This window comes from Populus nigra, chromosome 19 (genome assembly GCF_951802175.1).
Source record: "Populus nigra chromosome 19, ddPopNigr1.1, whole genome shotgun sequence".
Lineage (NCBI taxonomy): Eukaryota > Viridiplantae > Streptophyta > Magnoliopsida > Malpighiales > Salicaceae > Populus > Populus nigra.
In genome coordinates, this window is record NC_084870.1 from 2361325 (window position 1) to 2370708 (window position 9384).

The following is a 9384-nucleotide window of genomic DNA, read 5'->3' on the forward strand; positions in this document are numbered from 1 at the left end:
ACAAACATAAACATTCACTTAGTCAAGAGTCCAGAAACCAACCCAAGACGAGCTTGGTACGATCCACGATGCCTTAATTGCCACCAGATATTCTGATCTTATATCGATTCATTGTGAAGAAAGCAAAATATTTACGTTTGGGTCATCTGATGCAATTCTAACGATAAAGAAGAAAAAACAGATATAACCAAATGGACATTGTAGACAAGAAATAAAAAGCTTCAAGGGGAATGATTGGCCATGTCATGGATGCAAGAGACTTGAGTATGAGCCAAAGGCAATGTTGAAAAAAAAACCTCAAAAGACAATATGGTCTGATTATAATGAAACGAATTGTTGTGAACAATTAAAATATGGGTGGTGTGATCATAAAGATCCCTTTAGCAAACATCAAATCCAACGTATATATTCAGCTAATGCAGAAGTCCTACAGTGAAATAAACCGAATTCTCCATATATATTCCACAGCATTGCCTTTGTAACTTAGTTTTCTACTTTTACCAAATTAAAATGAGGTCACATTGATGTAGTCTGAGAGATGAAGCATAAACAATAGTCATTTTCATGGAACTCAAAGGAAATTCTGCAAGATTGCTCTCAAGTTCTGACTTCCGAGCATGTATTATAAGCAAGAAAATGTAAGTGCTTTCAAGGTTGCAATGGTATTCAACAAGAAAAAGAAAAGGTAAAAGTAGAAAACACATTGGAGCATGTGGAAATCGCAAGGAAAGCCAAAAATATGACCAACAGAAAGGACATGTAATTCAAAATCTCTGATTTTTTGGACATGAAATATTAAAAAATGATCATGTAGCCTAAAGAGGGGGAGTAGAGTTTGTGTGAGTATTTACTTATTTAAACTGTTAACTTGGTCGAAGAACAGGACCTGCTTCAATTATTTGCAGATTATTGCAGTTAAACAGTAACTTACAGTATCTTAGTTACAAGACTTGTAAAATGTAGTCTCAAAATAGTTCATGAACGTGGTTTCAATAACTAATGATGGAAAATTGGGATATGAACTAAAGAAATTCCAATCCAATATTGAAAACTAAAGAACAAATGTAATGGAACCTAGTAGAGAACAAAAAATAAGAACTTTATGACAAAAAACAAAGCAATCTTATCTTATCGGTGTCAAACATTAATAAAGTTGTGTTTGGTTATCGAGATAAATTTCAAGATAAAAAAAAATACAAAAAAGATAAAAACATATTTAGTTAAAGAAATAAAAATATAAAATATAAAATAAATCTATCTATGAATCAATTCTAAAATGAATTTATATACTTTTAAAATAAAAAATATAAAGCAACATGTCTTCTCTATCCCCACTATCTCTGTCGCTTCTAATCACAGAAGAGTAACCAAACACATAAAACAGCGTAACTTCAATGAGAAAACTACGTGATGAGACGATGATTATATGAGCTTAAATTCTGCTATACTAATTCTCTCTTTCTGATCTGGGAGAACTAGCTAGAGGGACAACTCTACTTGAACAACTTGACCATATGTTTCCACAAGGAGATGAGAGTAGTCTACAAAGGGAAACATAGTAAAACGTAATCTTGAAAAATTAATTGCGAACTTTAACATCTAAAGACCAGTGATAGATTGTTTAGATTAATTTGTTAAAAGAAACATCTTGAATCACAAAACGGGAAGAAAACTCATACATAACAAAACAACAGTTCGTAAATCAGTGAACCTAAATTTTCCCTTCCTGTACTGCCTTGTTTCAGATTCATAAAGAAGAAGAGCAGATGGGAGGATTGAAATCACATGGGCATGTAATAGGTGAACCAATGATTAAGACAGCGATGGAGGCACACAGATCTCTATAATCTTGAAATGGCTGAGTTATCACTGTCATGGATAGTGAAGAGAAAAGGAGAATAAATTGCCAAATCTCTTAGGTTGCTATTATTGAGAGAGGTGAAAAATAGGTGGACTGAATAAGTCTGCAAAAAAATTGGACTACAAGGCGAGGGTCCAAGTTGCAAGATAGATGGTCCATCAGCAAGATTGGTGAGTACAGAGATCTAATGCCAAAACCTACACAACCATGGCAGTGAGAATATGACCTGTTCCCACCATGATTTGGCATGCCAAAGTTCTCAAAACTGTTAATAATTTTCAAGGATCTACTGATTCCACAGAAAAAAACATTCGGAAGAATGTCCATAAAATAATCAAAGAGTATTTTGAACCATTTCCGTGAAGACAAAGATTGTGGGATGGAGAACACTCTGAAACTCAGGTAAAGTTATTTTAGCTGATATAATAAAAAAAACCCCATAAACAACAAAATCTGATAAAAACTACTCACTTTATTTTTTCTTCTTATCCATATCAATGTGATCAGCTTCTGCTTCAATGCTCTACTTCCTGTCTTATCAGACTCCAATGAACAATGTCTATCCTCCAAGGAAAGAAAGAACCTCCACATACATAATCGTTGCTTTGCCTTCGTGTAAAAAAGAGAATCGAAAACCACCCAAAACAATCATTCTTTGAAACAAATCAAAGATCTGTAACGGATCTCAAATCAAACACCCAGAAATGGAAACAGTAAGGGGTCTAGTAAATTCACCTATTTAATCCCATTATTTTATAAGCTCGTATCGTATCATCAACACAATCAAGGTTATCAAACACTCTCTCTCCCTCCCTCCCTCCCTCCCTCACCTTTCTTGCTTATTGACAAAGTTACCTATCACATCTGCAACACAGAAAAGATATCATTTGCATCCCCTGAATATTTTCCTCGGAGGGAATAATCACAGATCTGCTAAAGTCAGCAAAACGAAGGGTGTCCTGCCTTTTCCTTCTCTGCAAGCTGCAAAGAAAATCCAAACTTAGGGAATCCACCATAAAAAAGAAATATAAACACTACTAAATGTACTCACCTGACAGTAACAGAAAGCAAAGTAGAAAGAAAAAAGAATCACCTTTAATTTGCTGTTGGTCAGCAGGAGCAAGTGTCACTCACAAACTGTTTTTTGTTTTTTTTTTCCAAGTCCTTTTGTGTTGTATAGTCGTTTATTGCCGATGCAGCATCATCAAGATTCTCACTTCCAAAGAACTTTGGCAGATGAACAGAAACAAAGAGAGATTTAACTCTAACATCTCCGGCCGTGCATTTGCATGTGAATCTTGATGATGCTCCACCCGCAAACAACGATTGTCAATATTTCCATGCACAAGACCCCTTTAGCCTTCAATTCCATGCCCCATCTTTTTACCTCCTCTCTACAAGGTTTCAAGATTGAAATTAAGCAAACATATAATATATATCTAGCAAATTCTTGTAAGGAAAAAAATTGAGAAAAACAAAGAAATATTGGACAGCACATATGCAAACCAACAAACCCACGAGCAAGGAGCTGATGTGGCATGTTGCCATTGGTTAAGGCCAAAAGGCAATACGTGAAGGGGATGCCCGAGAAAGAATCCTACAACCTTGTTTAACTCAGAACTTTAAAACAAGACAAAACCCTTTTTCAACATTAAAAATATAATAATATTTTTTTATATCAGATGAGAAAAAGAAAGAAAGAAAATCTAATAAATGGAATCAAGAACTAACGAGTTTTAGTACTTTGGGAAATCATAGATTTTTAGTTAAGTGGATCAGATTTATTTATCCGGCGAGATTCTGACAAAAACACACTCCCTCTGGTTGTGTGTGGTGAGACTAACATATAGCAAGTACCACCTCATGTCAGCTTCCGGCGAAGATCACATAAAAAGAAAGAGAACCCATTTGGTTTTTTCACTTCTTTTAGCTACATCAGCTCATCAAACCTTTATGAGAATATTATTAAAAAAAAAACTAGAATGAAAGGAAGAGTGCAAGCTTGGTTGAGAGAGAGAGAGAAGAGGACTCAGGAGGATAGCAACAGTGGAGGGACTGATTGAGACGTATATATATACAGATGAGGGCTGGAACTTTATTATTTTGTTATTATTAATGGTATTTTCTTTTTCATTGTTATTACTTTTTGTGTTTTTTCTATATTTATAGGTTTTGATTGGTAGATGCTGAGCTGTATAGTACTGTACCAGTATTGCTGCAGTTACCCATCGCCATCTTCCCCCAAACCCTAGTTCTTTTTGGAGTGCTGTTACAATGAAGTCGACCCCGTGCCTTTACCGTGCGCTCCCCCATTGCTGCTGCTCCTTTTTGCAAATTTTTAAAAGTAATTTTATGAGTTTATTTTGAAAAAAAGGTATAAAGATAAAAGAGAAAATTACATTTGATTTTATTAAAATGATAAGAAGATATTTTAATTTTTGATAAAAAAAATATATTTTTGAGAAAATTACATTTGATTTTATTAAAATGATAAGAAGATATTTTAATTTTTGATAAAAAAAAATATATTTTTACAATTATCCCTACTCTTTATATTTAGCTCTTTAAAATATTCTAAATTTTAGAGTTATTGTTCTTAAAATGTTTGGATTTAGTGTTCTTTTAATACATGTTTTGCATTATCGTGTATTTAAAGTAAAAGTGCATGCTTTTATTGATTTTTATTTTAAATTAAATAGTTTTTTATTAAGATTTGTTTTTCATCTAGAAACACATGTTCCTTTTAAAAAACAAATGTTTTACTTTTGGATGAATATGAGCTTTTAAACTAAAGCAAACAAGTTATTATAAAATTCACTATTTTATTTAGTAAAAAATTTAATTTTTAAAAGCTATAATACATTACTTTTACTAGTCCTATTTTGAATATATAGCACAGCTTAGCACAAAATAATACAACTTTGGATTAAAAAGTTAATTTAACGGTGTTTGGATTAAGAGAGTATTAATTTTTTAGAACTTTTTAGATGATTTTATTAATATATTAAGGTCTAAATCAAAAACAAAAAAAATAGTTTCGTATGATTGTACGTATTAAATCCAGGTTCGTGGAGGAAGAAGAGAAGCAGACTTTCATTATTGATGAAGAAATGTTTGTGTAGAAGAGATTAATATGCAAAAATGCAGAACTATATATTATATTTTTAACTTGTCTGTGGCTGTCATAGTTTGATCTAAATTGATCGGATAATAACTTTATTTTTTTTCCTTTGTCAAAATAAATAAATATAATACTTTTATTTTTATTAAATTATATTATATAATCAGTGATATTATCAGGTTTTGCCTTTCCAAAACTTTTACTAATGTGGAAAAATTAACATATGGTAATCCATTATTAATTTTTATTTAACAATAGTGGTATTTTTATATCAATTTTTATAAACAATCTTAAAATATTTCACAACATTTATTAAATTATCTTATATTTTAGTTTCAAGATTCAAATCTACAAAATAAAAAAACGGAAGTATACTTATTTAATTATAAGTTCAATTCCTTAAAGTTACGATAATTAATTATTGATTGAAGAAATTCATCATGCCGAGTTGCATACTCGGACATATTATAATTTCTCCTGTTTTTATAGGTAAAGGAGTTGTAGACCCATTTTTTTTTTTTTTGTTGAGAGAGATTAGCTGTAATATTTATTTACAGTTTAAGAAGAAAGGATAAGCCTTTACCCAAACGGTTTATATATAGAAAAGAAATTTCACTTTTTATGGCATCCAACTTTAGACCCGCATCTGTCCTTTCATTCCCATAATTACAATCAAGGTTCACAATGGTTCAAAATCTATTTTGATAAAAGAAAATAATAGTAAAGAAAGAAAAGAAGCTTCTTTTATTGAATACTTAGTGATTGGTTCACACTTTGTTGTTGTGGGTCAAAAAATATTTTTTAAAATATAAAAATACTGTTAATGTATTTTGTATTTATAAGTCAAATTTTGATTGTGGATTCAAAATTTAATTTATATACAATAATTTTTTTTAACTATCAAGACGATTATGTATTCGATCATCTCGGGCCAACCCGAGCTATTTTGTCAAACCTGCAACTCAAATTGAAAAGGAATACAAACATAAAAATCATTAAAATATTTATTTGATTATGATTAAAAAGGTATTATTCAGATACTACTTGTTGTTATCTATTTTTGGGTCCCACATAAATAAAAAAACAAAAAATACAAAAAAATTGAAAAAAAAATGATGACGAAAAATAAAAAAAAATATATCAGTGAAAAGAATTTATTAGAACACCCAGGAAAGTGTTTAAGACTAATTGAGAAAGATCAAAACATAAAATATTAGAAAATTTGACCGTGTAGTTTTTATTAATGAAAGCCCTATTGGCAAAGAAAAATTCAATTCGAGGAAGGAAATTCAAAATTAGATGTTAAGGACTCAATCGAAATTTTTCAAAGTCTAATTGAATTTATTGAGGATTAAATTGCAAGAAAAATTGATTTTTTGAAGTCAATTTAGGCTTTAATTGGACGAAATTAGAGTTTGGGAGTCGAATTTTAATTTTTAAGATTTAATTTGGTCAAATCTGGGGTTTAATTGCATAAATATTAAAGTTTGATGGGTAATTAGGGACTTGATTAAAGAAATCCAAAACCAATGACCAAACCCAAAAGGACACGTGAATGTAAAGGCTGAAATTGACTAAAATAAGGGCTAAATTGAAGAAATTAAAAGTTTGTTGGTCAATTGAGGGTCGAAATGCACAAATTCATAACCAATGACTAAAATGAAAATAGTGATCAGCTTTTGGGCTAACAATTGAGTTTGGCAAGGGTGAAATTGCATGAAATTAAATGTATGAAGGCAATTACGAATATAATTAAAAACAATTAGAAGAACAGACTCGATTGAAATTTGCCAAATCTCAAATTAAGAACCCTAAATAACATATTGTTCAGACTTAATGAAAAGAAGGTGAATGACACGTCATTCGTCAACTTGCACCTATGTTTTGAAAGTTTTAGTTGATCGAGTTGGAAACTTCAAATACATAAATGTGGAATTACAAGCCTCAGGCGACGATGATGTAAGAATTGTTTCAATAAGGCCTCAAAAGTGGGTAACTCAATCAGCCCCAATAATGCAACTATCAAGCAAAAACCAATTTAGTTTTTGTGTGTTCGTGTATAAAGGCTTCTCAACGGGTTCTTCTCAATGTTTTCCAACACTTCCCTCAAGACTAAAAAGTTAGAAATGGATTCAAAGACTTCTTAAAACCCTGTAAATACCCCTCTCAATATCAAGAAAAAAAGGGTTGGAAAAAAAAGAGAGAAAAAAAAACAAAATTGAAAGGGAAGCTATGAAGGTTTGAGAGGCAAACACAAAGTTTTTTCAAGTTTCTTAAGCTTAGCAAGTTTGTGCGAGGCAAAACTTTTCAAAGGAAATAAAAGAGAGAGAGAGTAGTTGTTCTAGATATATCATTCGATCCAAAAGAAGGCTCTTATGGCAGGTTTGAGGTGTTTTTTTTATTTTATATTTATGTTTACAAGTATAGAAAAGAGGTTTGGAATGCTTACCAAATAATGTTGCATTTACCTCTTTGTTGCTGTGATTTTTATTTAATTAAGTTATTTTGAAGTTATTTTGATGTTTTTTATACATCAAAGTTGTTGTTTAAGTTTGTTTTTGATATACAATATTGTTTTAGTTTTTTTTTTAACTTAAGTTATACATGTTAAATAAAGTAAAGGTGTTTACCCTGGGTTTGTTATACATGTTCATTCGCAAAATGGGTTTAGAAAATCAATTTTGAATCCATGTTACATGAACATATAAGTTGTTTTAAGTTGATGTTTTTTTTATTAGGTAACTTATACTTGAATTTGATGCTTTGACATTTTTTTTTGTTAGTTTTTTTTATTCAAGCATGTTTTTGTATGATATTATGACTTGTTGAGATAAAATAGCATGTTTTAGAAGCAAAAATATCCATTTTTGGGTTTAGCAGAGGCTACCTAGGTTAGAGATTCTCTTAGGAAGAATATTATCTTAGCCCCTAGATTTGGACCATGTTGTTTATAATAGGTTTTAATCCTATGATTTTGGTTTAAACCGAAACCTATTTTGACAAAAATCATGATATTTTAGTGATAATTGGAGTGAATGCATGCTAAATTATCAATCCTTGCATGATTTCCAACATGTATGTGCCTTCGTTTTGACCAAATCTGGTTTGTTTTGGAACCCATATTGTTGAGTTTATGTTCGGTGTTCTTGATGTTCTTTTTGTTTTTCATCTTTTTGTGTCTTTTATTTGTTTTGTTCAAGAATTTTTAGTTTTTATGTTTTTTTTAGGTGTTTAATCTATTTTTTGTATTTTGTTTTGTTTTGGGTTGTTTTTAGGTTAAATCAGATTTTTTTTTGTTCGGTTTATGGTCGAACAAAAAATTTCAGGTTGACCCTGTCCAAAAAAAATTGGGTCAAAGGGTTTAATACCCTTTTTGGTTTGCTATTTTTTTAGTTTTAATGGTGTGTTTGACAAACACTTCTTAAGCCTATTTTTAGTCATTTTATTACAAAGAAAAATGAGTTTTTGTTAAACAAAGCCTAAAAAATAAAACATAAATAAAAACATATTCTTTTTTTTCTTACATATGGCTAAAAATCCTAAATTTTTTTAATTTTTTTTAAATCTAAAATAATTTGACATGTTTTTTTTAAAATATTGCATGGATTTTAGAATAAGTTTGTAAAATTTCAAAGGATTCTGGCCTACATTTCAAAAAAAAAAATTATTTTTGTTTCTTTTAATATACGAGATTATAAACTTATACGTAAGATATATTTTTGATATTAAATAAAAATATAGTTTATTTTATTTTTTATGTTGGCATTACAATGGTTAAGTTTTTAACCTGATAAAATAAGAATCTCTTTATTGAGAAAAACTTTTCTTAAACTTTAAACAGATCAACAGAAAATATAAGATTTCATTAGTTTATATCAAATAAATAAACAATATAGCTTACTTGAAGTAAAGCGTATTAGAAGTGTTAATACCTTCACTTTACGTAATTAGTTCCCTTACCAAAACTCTGAAACCAGTTAGAGTTTCTAGTGACTAAAATACTAAGTGGCAACTCTTATTCCTTTTTTTCTACTGATAAAGGACAAGAATTTTTTATCTTTTAACCTATATCATTCCCGACGATCCTGATTCAGGAGGATGATCAATGTGACACTACTCAGAGAATAAATTACTCCACTTGAATCAAATAGAATTTGAAAATAAAGATATTTTAAATTCAATATCTAAATTCTAAACTAAATTTTAAGTAATAACTAAAATATATTCTTAATGAAGTTAAAAAAAAATAGGTTATGCTAGGTGTGCAGGCCTGACATGAATTAAAAAGCCTATACCTCGCGCCTTAACTTTATTTATTTTGGCTCCAGAAGCAAGCAATGCCTTTTTTTATTAAGTGGACGATAAATCACCTGGATCACTACCCAAAAACAAGCCACCATTA

General features: G+C 30.1%; 1 long non-coding RNA gene across 2 annotated transcripts; it reads right to left on the reverse strand.

Annotated features, from left to right (window-relative positions):
* Positions 1 to 1591: 1591 nt before the first annotated feature.
* On the reverse strand, positions 1592 to 4117 carry LOC133679641 (uncharacterized). 2 transcript variants are annotated; one of them, XR_009836186.1, is made up of 3 exons: positions 2955 to 3912; positions 2597 to 2842; positions 1592 to 2470 (listed from the first exon to the last, which is right to left on the reverse strand). It is a non-coding gene; the product is annotated as an uncharacterized LOC133679641 (long non-coding RNA). The 2 variants fall into 2 exon arrangements; XR_009836185.1 differs by having other exon boundaries at positions 1592 to 2842; positions 2955 to 4117.
* Between the last annotated feature and the right edge of the window lie 5267 nt (positions 4118 to 9384).